This window comes from Engystomops pustulosus, chromosome 11, assembly GCF_040894005.1.
Source record: "Engystomops pustulosus chromosome 11, aEngPut4.maternal, whole genome shotgun sequence".
Taxonomy (NCBI): domain Eukaryota; kingdom Metazoa; phylum Chordata; class Amphibia; order Anura; family Leptodactylidae; genus Engystomops; species Engystomops pustulosus.
This window is the reverse complement of record NC_092421.1, coordinates 4,869,119-4,884,576: the sequence shown is the minus strand read 5'-3', so window position 1 is coordinate 4,884,576 and position 15,458 is coordinate 4,869,119. Positions and strand designations below refer to the sequence as shown.

Here is a 15,458-nt window from a genome sequence, read left to right as displayed (position 1 = left end):
GTCACTGTATAGTGCTCGGTGCAGCCGGAAACGGCCGCTCGAGCACTATTACTGGAGCGATGTGGCCGGAATACAACCCCGGCGCACATCGCTCCATGAACTAGGCTGCGCGTCCGCGCGATGACGTCATCACGCGGCCGCGCACCCCTTCCTGCCCGGACGCGGCAAGAAGATAGAAGACTTAGGTGAGTACAGAGTTTTATTATTTTTTTTATTAAAGGGCAGTAAAAAGATTGTGGCGACTGGGGGCCAATAGTTAATTATGAGGGGCAGCTTAGGAAATAATTAATTATGAGGGGCAGCATAGGAAATAATTAACTATGAGGGGCAGCATAGGAAATAATTAACTATGAGGGGCAGCATAGGAAATAATTAACTATGAGGGGTAGCATAGGAAATAATTAACTATGAGGGGTAGCATAGGAAATAATTATGAGGGGCAGAATAGGAAATAATTAATTATGAGGGGCAGAATAGGAAATAATTAATTATGAGGGGTAGAATAGGAAATAATTAACTATGAGGGGCAGCATAGGAAATAATTAACTATGAGGGGCAGCATAGGAAATAATTAACTATGAGGGGTAGCATAGGAAATAATTATGAGGGGCAGAATAGGAAATAATTAATTATGAGGGGCAGAATAGGAAATAATTAACTATGAGGGGTAGCATAGGAAATAATTATGAGGGGCAGAATAGGAAATAATTAACTATGAGGGGTAGCATAGGAAATAATTAACTATGAGGGGTAGCATAGGAAATAATTATGAGGGGCAGAATAGGAAATAATTAATTATGAGGGGCAGCATAGGAAATAATTATGAGGGGCAGCATAGGAAATAATTAACTATGAGGGGCAGCATAGGAAATAATTATGAGGGGCAGCATAGGAAATAATTAACTATGAGGGGCAGCATAGGAAATAATTAACTATGAGGGGCAGAATAGGAAATAATTAATTATGAGGGGCAGCATAGGAAATAATTAATTATGAGGGGTAGCATAGGAAATAATTAACTATGAGGGGCAGCATAGGAAATAATTAATTATGAGGGGCAGCATAGGAAATAATTAATTATGAGGGGCAGAATAGGAAATAATTAACTATGAGGGGCAGCATAGGAAATAATTAATTATGAGGGGCAGCATAGGAAATAATTAATTATGAGGGGCAGAATAGGAAATAATTAACTATGAGGGGTAGCATAGGAAATAATTATGAGGGGCAGAATAGGAAATAATTAATTATGAGGGGCAGAATAGGAAATAATTAATTATGAGGGGTAGAATAGGAAATAATTATGAGGGGCAGCATAGGAAATAATTATGAGGGGCAGAATAGGAAATAATTAATTATGAGGGGCAGAATAGGAAATAATTAATTATGAGGGGTAGAATAGGAAATAATTAACTATGAGGGGCAGCATAGGAAATAATTAATTATGAGGGGTAGCATAGGAAATAATTAATTATGAGGGGTAGAATAGGAAATAATTAACTATGAGGGGCAGCATAGGAAATAATTAACTATGAGGGGCAGAATAGGAAATAATTAATTATGAGGGGCAGCATAGGAAATAATTAACTATGAGGGGCAGAATAGGAAATAATTAATTATGAGGGGCAGCATAGGAAATAATTATGAGGGGCAGCATAGGAAATAATTATGAGGGGCAGAATAGGAAATAATTAATTATGAGGGGCAGAATAGGAAATAATTAATTATGAGGGGTAGAATAGGAAATAATTATGAGGGGCAGCATAGGAAATAATTATGAGGGGCAGAATAGGAAATAATTAATTATGAGGGGCAGAATAGGAAATAATTAATTATGAGGGGTAGAATAGGAAATAATTAACTATGAGGGGCAGCATAGGAAATAATTAATTATGAGGGGTAGCATAGGAAATAATTAATTATGAGGGGTAGAATAGGAAATAATTAACTATGAGGGGCAGCATAGGAAATAATTAACTATGAGGGGCAGCATAGGAAATAATTAATTATGAGGGGTAGCATAGGAAATAATTAATTATGAGGGGCAGCATAGGAAATAATTAATTATGAGGGGTAGCATAGGAAATAATTAACTATGAGGGGCAGAATAGGAAATAATTAATTATGAGGGGGAGTATAGGAAATAATTAATTATGAGGGGCAGCATAGGAAATAATTAATTATGAGGGGCAGCATAGGAAATAATTAACTATGAGGGGCAGCATAGGAAATAATTAATTATGAGGGGTAGCATAGGAAATAATTAATTATGAGGGGCAGCATAGGAAATAATTAATTATGAGGGGCAGCATAGGAAATAATTAACTATGAGGGGTAGAATAGGAAATAATTAATTATGAGGGGGAGTATAGGAAATAATTAATTATGAGGGGCAGCATAGGAAATAATTAATTATGAGGGGCAGCATAGGAAATAATTAATTATGAGGGGCAGAATAGGAAATAATTAATTATGAGGGGCAGCATAGGAAATAATTAATTATGAGGGGCAGAATAGGAAATAATTAATTATGAGGGGCAGCATAGGAAATAATTAATTATGAGGGGCAGCATAGGAAATAATTATGAGGGGCAGAATAGGAAATAATTAATTATGAGGGGCAGAATAGGAAATAATTAATTATGAGGGGCAGCATAGGAAATAATTAATTATGAGGGGCAGAATAGGAAATAATTAATTATGAGGGGCAGAATAGGAAATAATTAATGGTGGGGGCAGCATAGGAAATAATTAATTATGAGGGGCAGCATAGGAAATAATTATGAGGGGCAGAATAGGAAATAATTATGAGGGGCAGAATAGGAAATAATTAATTATGAGGGGCAGAATAGGAAATAATTATGAGGGGCAGCATAGGAAATAATTATGAGGGGCAGAATAGGAAATAATTAATTATGAGGGGTAGAATAGGAAATAATTATGAGGGGCAGCATAGGAAATAATTATGAGGGGCAGAATAGGAAATAATTAATTATGAGGGGCAGAATAGGAAATAATTAATTATGAGGGGTAGAATAGGAAATAATTATGAGGGGTAGCATAGGAAATAATTAATTATGAGGGGTAGCATAGGAAATAATTAATGGTGGGGGCAGCATAGGAAATAATTAATGGTGGGGGCAGCATAGGAAATAATTAATTATGAGGGGCAGAATAGGAAATAATTAATTATGAGGGGCAGAATAGGAAATAATTAATTATGAGGGGTAGAATAGGAAATAATTAATGGTGGGGGCAGCATAGGAAATAATTAATGGTGGGGGTATAGGAAATAATTAATGGAGCGGGTATAGGAAATAATTAATTATGAGGGGCAGTTTAGTAATTTTTTTTTGGGGGGGGGCATATTCAATAATTAATGGAGAGAGGTCTCAGTATATTAATTAATTAATTGGGCCAATATATAAAATAGTTCACAAGGGGGTGCAGTACCGGTATATTAAATAATTAATTGAGGGGGGGGGGGGTGCCAGTGTATTATGGATGCGGTCACATGTACCGCTATTTATTTTTAGACTTTAGTCCGGGCCTCCAACGGTCTGAGGGGGACAGTGAGCGGCCCCCTATGTAAAAAGTTTGGGGACCCCTGTGTTAAAGTGTTGAAAAGTTATTAGCACAGGAAGAGACACTGGTCAAATTTTGGACAAACTGGCTGCGTCCTTAAGGGGTTAAGCGCACTGAATTGCTATTGCAAACATTGTGGGGCAGATTTACTTACCCGGTCCGTTTGCGATCCAGCGGCGCGTTCTCTGCGGTGGATTCGGGTCTGGCCGGGATTCACTAAGGTAGTTCCTCCGCCGTCCACCAGGTGGCGCTGCTGTGCTGAAGTTCCCCGGAGGCGCACTGGAATGCCCTGAAATTCACCGGCCTATACCTGGTGAAGGTAAGTGTAATTTTCGCAACACATTTTTTGTCTTGAATGCGGCGGTTTTTCCGAATTCGTCGGGTTTTCGTTCGGCCACGCCCCCCGTTTCCGTTGCGTGCATGCCAGCGCCGATGCGCCACAATCCGGTCGTGTGCGCCAAATTCCCAGGGCAATTCAGGTACAAATCGGCGCAAATCGGAAATATTCAGGTAACACGTCGGGAAAACGCGAATCGGGCCCTTAGTAAATGACCCCCTGTGTGTGAATTGTGTTTTGAATTGCAATTAAAACTCAAAGGGGAGGGGCTTGGCCCAATCACATATACATATACACCGAAACACAGGTTTCCTTTATCAACGGCGATTGTTCCCGGTTGCATGCGTTTAAGTGGAAACAAATATGCGGCCAATCCAAGCTCCTCCCATATGAATTGTGAACGCGGTCTGAATAGTTACAACCAAAACATGAAAGAGATGGTCCCGGCACGTCGAGGTGGCTTCTTTTTATTGTAGGTACAATTTGTCATAAAGTATAGCATCCATGTAATATTCCGGACACGTTAAAAGCCGCCTCAAAGGTGCCGGATACACTGCTACTATCCACGAGCACCAGGTAAGAAGCAGTTTGGGTGCCGTCCAGATTTGCAACTAGGACACGGTTAAAGAGAAGTTTTGATCATTTGTTATGGGTGCGTTCACACCTTCAGTTTTTCAGCAGCCGTTTTTGATGTATAAAGCAGGATTGGAGTGAAGAAAATAAAAGAAGAACATGAACAACGTCTCGCAATGTTCTGTTCTCACCCTTTATGATCCACACCTGCTTCTGGCTTCAAAAAAACTGCATCTGAAAAACTGTGCACCCTCAGAGAAACCAAGCCATTCAGTATGGTTATCCCTCATCGCCAATGGCCACCAGCAGAATCGGGGTTACACCAGGTGTACTGGAAGACTATGACATCATAGAAAGGAGTCAATTTACTGCTGTGGATATTCGGCAAGTTGGGTCACATAAGCGCAGACAGGGTCATGCACTTCCAGAGGTTTCTGGGCCATTATCCGGGATGCAGGTCAATGCACGAGGACTTCACAGCAAATGAGTCACTTCCGTCACCTGTAACCTTTTGCACGCTATACTACCATGGAAGGAAAGAGTTAAAGGCAAGGGAGCACAATGACAACGCACTTTGGACACAACATAACAAAGACGTGTTGTTAATCGGTGGTGAAACCAGTCGGCCCGGGTGTGTTGTATTACTGCGCGACTCCCCAGGTGTAATGTTACACAGACCTCAACGTCTGCATCCGGGAACAGGCAGGACACCGAAAGACGACAAGGGCAGCGAGCGGGAAAGATCATACAACAAAGACACAAGATCCACCCGCACTCCGGCTCCTGAATCTACATTATGTCAATTATAGCCCTGGATTCTAGGGCAGATTTTAATTTTTGAAAAAAAAAACCAAATAAAAAACCATCAAAGAAAGAAATAGCGGCTGATAGCTATAGCAGAAACCAGCTGCCATTGGCTGTTATCTGCCACCAGGCTACGGGAGGTCCATTGCCGATGCAGTAGTTGGCCACAGACTCAACTTGCATCCCTGATTACTGGGCTGGAGGATTGGCTTTACCTAAAGATTCCCAAGACCCCTAGAAGTTGTTTTCCAGGGCCAGATTGACCAGATATATGCATTCAAAAGTTTCATTGTCAGCGGGTGGGCACCGCTCACGCCTGCGCAGATGAGAAGGCATGACCGGGCAGAAATAGGACCTGCTCTATCATTTGTGCCGTCTGGTCATGTATTCTCCATCAAGCTTCCACCCTGTAGTCCCTTTGTAATATTATACTATCAGGATTAATTACTTTACAGAGCTTTGTATCATCTGCAAATATTATAACTCGACTCTGTAAACCCTCTAGGACAGGGCCGGCATGATGCAGCTTGCAGGCCACACTCGGCCTGCAAAGTATTTTGGAGGGCCCATATGACCACCCACCACGACCGCGGTCACGAACTCTGCAATCATGGTGGGGGGTCACTTGGGGAGAGCAGGGAGTAATACATATCCTGTTCTGCCACTAGGGACAGCACAGCACCAGAAACGTAATAACGTCAGTGGGTCGCCAGCGGTGGGCACCTCCCCGCACAGAACCGAGCCGCCGCTGTGGAGACCAGATGGGGCAGAAATTATAAACGGGGATATAACGAGAGGGGCCATAATGAAAAGGAACATTATGGATGGGGACATAATGAGAGGGAGCATTACGAATGGGGGTGTAATGAGAAAGGATTATGAAGGGGACAAAATGAGAGAGGGCATTAGGTATTGAGTAGAACTAAGTATAAGCCCGGCCCTATAAAACCATTCCAATATCTCAGGTGGCCCCATGGGAAAATGTACTAATTGCCCAATACCGACCCCCGAGGCCTCCACTGGCAACTTCAATCCAAACCAAGAACGTGTCATCTTTCAGTAAGCCAATTGCTGACCCAAATACACAGATTTTCCCCTAGTCCAAAAATTGTTTACTTTATGTACTAACTATTTACATGATATCGTTCCTTGAAAAAGTCTGGATACAAAACCTCCCCGAGGTCCAGTCAATTTCCTCATAAAAACGGATGCGATTAGTCCGACAGAACCGATCCCTCATAAACCGGTTTATATGCTGGGTTATAAGGTTATTTGCATAACCCAACTACAGGCGGTCCCTTACTTAAGGACACCTGACTTACAGACGACCCCTAGTTACAGATGGACCTCTGGATGTTGGTAATTTCCTGTACTTTATCCTTTGGCTACAATAATCAGCTGTAACAGGTATCACAGGCGTCTGTAATGAAGATTTATTATTAGTCCTGGTTCTTATGAGAATCCAATATTTTTAAAATCCAATTGTCACAGAGACCAAAAAAGTTCTGTCTGGGGCTACAATGATAAAATATACAGTTCCGACTTACATACAAATTCAACTTAAGAACAAACCTACAGAACGTTACCCGGGGACTGCCTGTAGACCAAAAATGCATGCAGGTTATGTTACAAACCAGACATTCCCAAAAGCTCTGAAAATCTGACCTCAGACTTACATTTATTTGCATTTTATTTTTAGCTTTAATAAGTTTACAGGGTATAAGTAAGGAAGTGAGGATTCAGCGTTGTCCTAGTTACTTGTATGCGCCATCAGCAGTTATCTGCAGAAAATACTGTGTGCCCTCGTCTAAAAGGCAGCTCCCTTACAATCAAGCATGACTTTCAGGAAGCCTAAAGACATGGGGGCTTATTTACCAAGGGTCCGCGGCTGCACTTTAGTCGGATTTTCCAACATTTTTTGGGGATTGCAAGGCTGTGACAGGCATTTAGCAGGGGATTGTGTGGCAGGCCATGGGATTTTGGCGCAGATGCGCTGACAGAAAACAGGAGGCGTGCCTGCACGGGATTTAACATTCAAATTGTTTCGCAATATGAAGCAATTATAAGCAACGGGAAGAAGAAGGTGAACTCTGATGAACCTGAGCGGAGAAGCGACACATGCAGGATATCGGCAGTGCATTGGAGTCGGACAATGTACTTTCTGGGAACTCCTCCGGAGGGGTAAGTAAATGTGGCCCATGGTGCGGGATTAAAGCCAAACCAGTATATCGATTCCAGAAGAAACAGATTCCCAACCATCAGAAAATTAGATCTCTCCTTATGGAAGCTTTTCCACGTAAGGCTGCCTTGCAGGCATGTGGAGACTTATAGCCAATGAGGCTCCACTAGAGGATTCTGGGAAGTAGCATACAGCCTTTCAGCAGACTTGGCTCCCATTTGTTTGAATTGTGTTGTGCTGGTTTACCGTAGGCTTTGCTACAATGGACGAGCTCTCTGCTTCTGGTTCCATCCAGTGTTTTATGGTGCTATAGCAGTGATGGCGAACCTTTTAGATACAGAGTGCCCAAACTACAACCAAAACCCATTTTTATGTTGCAAAGTGCCAACATGACAATTTGGGCAGTAATCTATTGATCTCTGCTGTATCACAAGTTTCAATCGTATTGGTGTCCTTAGTACACCAATACAATATAAAGCAGGAAACATTTGGATTGAAGCTTCCCTCCTGGGTCCCCTAAAGAGGAAGAATCAGGGGACCCAAAGCAGGAGCTCCAACAATAATTCATCTCTGTCCACACCTTCTCGCTCCTCCTATAGTCTTGGCAGCCAAGTAGGTCTCATTTTAAAATAGTGTGGCGCGTCCTAGGATGTCTTAGGACTCAAGGCTTCCTCCTGCAGTCCATCTGGTAAATTCTGTGCTGGGTGCCCACAGAAAGGGCTCAGAGTGCCACCTCTGGCACCCGTGCCATAGGTTCGCCACCACTGTGCTATAGCCACCGCTGCTATCAGCCAAGAGGCATGGGTGCCGGCTGCTGGCGCAATTAATAACTAGAGCAGATAAATATAATGTAGTGCAATAGGAAGTGGCTGAGAACAATGAAAGTGCCTAGAAATGAAGGTTCTGCACCAGCTCAGTGGTAAGAGGATTAGAAATAGGATTCAAGCTCAATAGGAGAGATTGCAGAATATTTCCCTGCACCGCGGATTATAAAGCACAATAAAAACAAAAGTCATTTGATGAAGATGAGAAATGAATATTCCGTATTCCTGGCTGCAGCCGATTCGGATTACACAATGACTTGGCACATTTATGGAATATCCACCATATGTTACTGCAGGGTAAAGCATGAAGTCACTGGAAAGAGGCCTCCCCTAAAACAACCTCCTAGATGCCACGGTTACAGCAACCAGCAATGAATAGGGTTAGCAGCAGCCTGCAACGGCTTATGCAGGAGCACCATAAGATAAAGATATACGTATGAGACTAGACCAGGGATTCCTGATGGATATTAACATGGACAATACTTTGTTACACCAGTGGGTCAGCTGTAACAATTTTGGTAAGAGAAAATAAACAATAAAAACAAACATTTTTCATACACATATCTAAAAAATAATTGAGGTGGCACCACGCTAGACCGGAGTATACAACATATTTCACGCCGACCACTGAGCCAGAACAATCCATAAATGAATCTAAATTAAAGTTAAATTAAAAATAAATTAAAAAAAAAACCAGAACAGTCACAACAGGCAGTGGTTTATCAGAGCTATTTCTGCTGACAGGTTCCCTTTAAGTTTACCGTATATTCTCGAGTATAAGCCGACCCAAGTATAAGCCGAGGCCCCTAATTCTACCACAAAAACTTGGTAAAACCTATATATTTTTTACTCGAGTATAAGCCGAGTTTGGGGTTTCAGCACATTTTTTGTGCTGAAAAACTAGGCTTATACTCGAGTATATATGATAATTAAATTTGTAGATTTTTATACATATATCTGGAGCATTTTTAGTCTTTCCTAAACACCAATAATAAAATCTGTACCAGCTCTCAGATTAGTGCGGATTTTACACCATTATTAGTCTGTAAAATTGGTAAACACAATGAACATTTCTCCGAACTTCAACACATAACCTTTCAAAAGTGCCACAAAAGCAATAATAATAAAAATAATAAATAAAATAATAATTTAAAAAAGTCACAAATTTGTGCAGTGTACTGGGATTCTGCAAACTAATTCCAAATGCGGAGAGTTTAGGTTTATTGTATTTTTGTAAATTTTTTTCCAAACTGTTAATCTTTTGTACAAAAACACTTCGCCATAGTCCGACGCCAATAGCTTTTTCATACTTTGGTGCACACAACTGTATTAGGTGTCATTTTTTCTGCGGGATGAGACAATGTTTTCATTTATATTAATTTGATAACATTTTGATCAACTTTTTATGGGTGGGAGAATGGCGAAAAAAAGCAACAAATCTGACGTTTGTATACGATTTACCATCATGGCGTTCATAGCAGGGGTGACATATTGGGCATCATGAGATATGGGGATATCTAACGGGTTAATGATTTTTATTTATTTGGGAAAGAAACAGGATTATAATTGTTACAGTTTTTAGATTTTTTAATTTAAGAATTAGCTTTCCTTTCCTATTATTCCAGGTACGTTTAGGGGTTAATGGGGTCATAACAAAGTATCTAAGTTTTCCCCTATCCACAAGATAACAGATAACTAGTTGATTGGTGGGGGTACAATTGCTGGGAACCCCTACCAATCACGAAAAAGGGAACCCGGCAATCTGAATAACGGGCATCCAGTCCTCACTAATTGATGGAGACCCTGCCGGTCCATTCACCGACTACGGGTGCCGAGCTGGGACATCTTCAGCGCGTCCATGGAGTAGAGTAGCAGGGCACACGCCAGGCACCCTCCTTATAAACTTGGGACAAACCATTTAACCGCTCGTATCTTTGGTTCCGTAGCTCACATTACCACAATCATGAGAGGTTCTGAAAGAAGAGATTTTCAGCTGATCAATAACACTTGAGTCCAAGATAGCAGAGTCTACAGTGCTACACTCTCTTCAGCCTCTAAGAGTGTCTCACCTCAAGCAAAAAGTGACTCTTCTCAGCTGTTTTGCATATGATTTTGGAGGCATTTTTTATATCTTCCCTGTGGGGGCTATAGAGGTTTTGGAGGTGTAAAATGCTGGTGACAAGCTTCTTTTAATATTCAAACCACATCTGATGCCACTTCTGAGCGCTGGTCTTGGCAGCTGATAAAACAGATGTAGAAGTGGACAGCTCCGTTCTAAGTGTAGTGGTAGGAATAGTTACTGCAAAACATCTCCCAATGATATGAATGAGAGCTAAACTGCAGTGACTCGGCCTAAGCTGGTAATGGGGCCACCTGCTTATCGTTCCATTCCCGATATCAGACCCCACCAATGCAATACTTATCACCTGTCCACATTATCCGCTACTTTGTGTGTTTGACACGACCCAGAAACGATACAATTCATCAATTCATACAGTGGATTTATTCAGAAATGTCACAGTCCCATCTGAGTCATGGGAATGGACCCGGCTGTGATGGTTCAGTTCAGATGATGATGTGAATATTCATGCTGTATATAATATATATATATATGATTAGAAATGAGACTTTGGGATGCTGATCATGGTGGATCCAGCGGCGGGGCACCCCTGCTGCCCACTATTAGGCGCTGCTCGGAGAACGCTATGCCTGGCGCGCCGCCACGTTCCCCACTGTTTGTTCACTAAGGGAACATTAGCTGAAGGCTGTGGTGTCAGCACTTCCCAGCTAGACTAAAAGGCAGAGCGTCTGCTACAAGAAGTGACTATCAAACCGATGTGGAAATTGTTCAAGCAAGTGAAATACAACTTTGGGCGCTCCCCCAGTTCTTTACACAGGCCTGGCACGGACACTGCATACGTAGGCTCCATCTTTAATGGTGAGGCCACCGCAGAGCTCCTGAGATTTCCCAGCAAAGCAAACAATGGAGAGAATACGACATGTAGGCAGATCGCTGGCGACGGCACACAAGTCACCATACTCCTGCGAGCAACTTGGTATTCATAATCATTGTCATCATCACCCTCATCATCCTCATCATACTGGCTGCTCACTACACGGCTATTTTTATCCTGCGTGTGAAATAAAGAGCAGAAACTGCATCAGTACAGCCGTCTGCGGCGCCTACAGCTGGGGGCAATCTGCTCTGTATAAACTTACTGAGTCCTAGAGAACAGCAGAGACATCCGAGAGACTGAGCACATGTATAGAATAAGGAAACATGAGATACGAGACAAGAGAGGAGACAACGTATAGAGAGGCAGGAGGAGGAGAGAGAGGAGACACAGTATAGAGAGGCAGGAGGAGGAGAGAGAGGAGACACAGTATAGAGAGGCAGGAGGAGGAGAGAGTGGAGACACAGTATAGAGAGGCAGGAGGAGGAGAGAGTGGAGACACAGTATAGAGAGGCAGGAGGAGGAGAGAGTGGAGACACAGTATAGAGAGGCAGGAGGAGGAGAGAGAGGAGACACAGTATAGAGAGGCAGGAGGAGGAGAGAGAGGAGACACAGTATAGAGAGGCAGGAGGAGGAGAGAGAGGAGACACAGTATAGAGAGGCAGGAGGAGGAGAGAGAGGAGACACAGTATAGAGAGGCAGGAGGAGGAGAGAGAGGAGACACAGTATAGAGAGGCAGGAGGAGGAGAGAGAGGAGACACAGTATAGAGAGGCAGGAGGAGGAGAGAGAGGAGACACAGTATAGAGAGGCAGAAGGAGGAGAGAGGAGACACAGTATAGAGAGGCAGGAGGAGGAGGAGAGAGGAGACACAGTATAGAGAGGCAGAAGGAGGAGAGAGAGGAGACACAGTATAGAGAGGCAGGAGGAGGAGAGAGAGGAGACACAGTATAGAGAGGCAGGAGGAGGAGGAGAGAGGAGACACAGTATAGAGAGGCAGAAGGAGGAGAGAGGAGACACAGTATAGAGAGGCAGAAGGAGGAGGAGAGAGGAGACACAGTATAGAGAGGCAGGAGGAGGAGGAGAGAGGAGACACAGTATAGAGAGGCAGAAGGAGGAGAGAGGAGACACAGTATAGAGAGGCAGGAGGAGGAGAGAGGAGACACAGTATAGAGAGGCAGGAGGAGGAGAGAGGAGACACAGTATAGAGAGGCAGGAGGAGGAGAGAGGAGACACAGTATAGAGAGGCAGAAGGAGGAGAGAGGAGACACAGTATAGAGAGGCAGGAGGAGGAGAGAGAGGAGAAACAGTATAGAGAGGCAGGAGGAGAGAGAGGAGAAACAGTATAGAGAGGCAGGAGGAGAGAGAGGAGACACAGTATAGAGAGGCAGGAGGAGAGAGAGGAGACACAGTATAGAGAGGCAGAAGGAGGAGGAGAGAGAGGAGACACAGTATAGAGAGGCAGGAGGAGGAGAGAGAGGAGACACAGTATAGAGAGGCAGGAGGAGGAGAGAGAGGAGACACAGTATAGAGAGGCAGGAGGAGGAGAGAGGAGACAGTATAGAGAGGCAGGAGGAGGAGAGAGAGGAGACACAGTATAGAGAGGCAGGAGGAGGAGAGAGAGGAGACAGTATAGAGAGGCAGGAGGAGAGAGGAGACACAGTATAGAGAGGCAGGAGGAGGAGAGAGGAGACACAGTATAGAGAGGCAGGAGGAGGAGAGAGGAGACACAGTATAGAGAGGCAGGAGGAGGAGAGAGAGGAGACACAGTATAGAGAGGCAGGAGGAGGAGAGAGGAGACACAGTATAGAGAGGCAGGAGGAGGAGAGAGAGGAGACACAGTATAGAGAGGCAGGAGGAGGAGAGAGAGAGAGGAGACACAGTATAGAGAGGCAGGAGGAGGAGAGAGAGGAGACACAGTATAGAGAGGCAGGAGGAGGAGGGAGAGGAGACAGTATAGAGAGGCAGGAGGAGGAGAGAGGAGACACAGTATAGAGAGGCAGGAGGAGGAGAGAGAGGAGACACAGTATAGAGAGGCAGGAGGAGGAGAGAGAGGAGACACAGTATAGAGAGGCAGGAGGAGGAGAGAGAGGAGACACAGTATAGAGAGGCAGGAGGAGGAGGGAGAGGAGACAGTATAGAGAGGCAGGAGGAGGAGAGAGGAGACACAGTATAGAGAGGAAGGAGGAGGAGAGAGGAGACACAGTATAGAGAGGCAGGAGGAGGAGAGAGGAGACAGTATAGAGAGGCAGGAGGAGAGAGGAGACAGTATAGAGAGGCAGGAGGAGGAGAGAGGAGACACAGTATAGAGAGGCAGGAGGAGGAGAGAGAGGAGACACAGTATAGAGAGGCAGGAGGAGGAGAGAAAGGAGACACAGTATAGAGAGGCAGGAGGAGAGAGGAGAATGGATACATATACAGATAATTAACAATGCACAGCACCTTACAGATCTGGGGTAGGGGGGTCGGGGTGGGGGGTGGACATATCCGGAAGATGTTCTACACATTATTATTGGATGAGTAAAGCCGTCATTGGAGAATACGTCTCACCATACAGAGGAGAACATGACCCAGCCCTCACCATTATAAAGTCCCATTGTAACAATCCATCAGCTACATATTATATTACAACAGCCACAAATCCAAATCATAAGATCAGTCATCAGTAAGGGAAGCGGAGTAATCGCACCACCCTAGCGCCAATGTTACCCCTACCGATGCCCCACCAGACGTGGGAAAGTAACAGCTGCTGTAGAACATCCCTCTCCTCTCGGACCGTTTCTCTTTATTAGGGGAGATATTTGGGAATGGACCGGCACTACTTGGGAGTCCCTACGTCCATGATGATACAGCAGACACATACGAGCCTCTGATCACATCTCCTACTGCAGTTACTGTGACACACGATGGTTTATAACTTCCCTCCGATGCCTCCTGCGCCTTCACTTATTACAAGGACATCTTTATATTATTTATTGTCGATTGCATAGAATATATAATGTGCATGAAGTCAGGCCGTCAGTATGGAAGAGATGCCATAAAACTGCTGACGGTGCTGAATGGAGGGCAGGATGGAGTTGTGCACGCCTCTAGGGTGATGGTCACACAGGTTTGCACTGTCCATTAGGAGGTCCCTTCATTCTGCAATGAACATGTCCTGTCCGAGAGACACCTCTGGTGCAAGGAGGCGGCAGGGCATCCAATAATAATAATCCTTTATTTATATAGCGCACACAGATTCCGCAGCGCTGCACAAAGCTCGTCAAATCAGTCCCTTTCTCCATGGGGCTCACAATCTAATCACCCTACCAGTATGTTTTGGAGTGTGGGAGGAAACCGGAGGTTCATAGCAGAGATCTCTGGGTAGCACTTGTGGAGGCCCCGCCTCCTGGACACTTGTGGGCTAAAGGAGGTGGATTAATCTTACACATGCATACATCGTAGATGGCTACTCTGACATCCAGTCTATAAGGATTGCTGGGAAATGTTATCTATAAAGTTTGCAGAATTGTGAATACACAAAAGCTACAATGTAAATACTGTTACAAATTTCCCCATGTATATATATGGAAATTAAAAACTATAGTAATGATGGGGTGTTTTACTCCCCAGATCTTATTTCTGGGGGTCCCCGCTTACCTGCAGAAGCTGAATGGCTTGTACGCTGTCAAATAAACTTTACTGACATAACCCCCAACACGGAAGCGCTTTTATCTCATTACAGCAACAGGACCGGACACCTAAACCAAGCACTGACATACTGGTGTGCGCCCCCCCTGGCAGGGTCTGCCGTTATTCTAGAGTCTTAAGCCCTTGTTTTTCCAAAAAAATACGTTTTTAGAAAATATGAAAAGGAGAGGCCTGAGGGGCTCCAGGCTCCATCGTCATCTATGTAGCCCCTCAGGCTCATTTGCATAATCTTTAAAACCTTTTTTTTTTTAAAGCAAGGCCATAAGAAGCTTAAAAAAAACTAATTAAAAAAAAGAGCGGATGCTGCCAGAGGGGGCGCACACCAGTATATCCACGTGCTTGGTTTACAATACTTCATCCTGGTGGTAGATGTCCTTTAAGTGCTACCCGATCCAACCAACTCGCTTCTTTGACTTTTAAAACTTTTTCACTTATGGTTGCTCCATGTTTGGGTCCTGGGGACAAGTTCTGGTTCTAGGCTCCAAATGGAGGACCCTGTGGATCAATTAGGTGC

The 15,458-nt window shown here is 43.9% G+C and overlaps 1 protein-coding gene across 8 annotated transcripts in view; it reads right to left on the bottom strand.

Annotated features, from left to right (window-relative positions):
* The window catches only part of DLG5 (discs large MAGUK scaffold protein 5), a 76,762-nt gene that overhangs the window by 59,953 nt on the left and 1,351 nt on the right, over positions 1-15,458 (bottom strand). The window contains exon 1 of one of the 8 annotated variants that reach the window (XM_072129962.1): positions 11,522-11,542. The exons of the other annotated variants lie outside the window; for them this stretch is intronic. The gene's annotated coding sequence lies outside the window, so the exon portion shown is untranslated. Of the gene's footprint in view, positions 1-11,521; positions 11,543-15,458 lie in introns of those variants that run through there. 8 annotated transcript variants of the gene reach the window in all.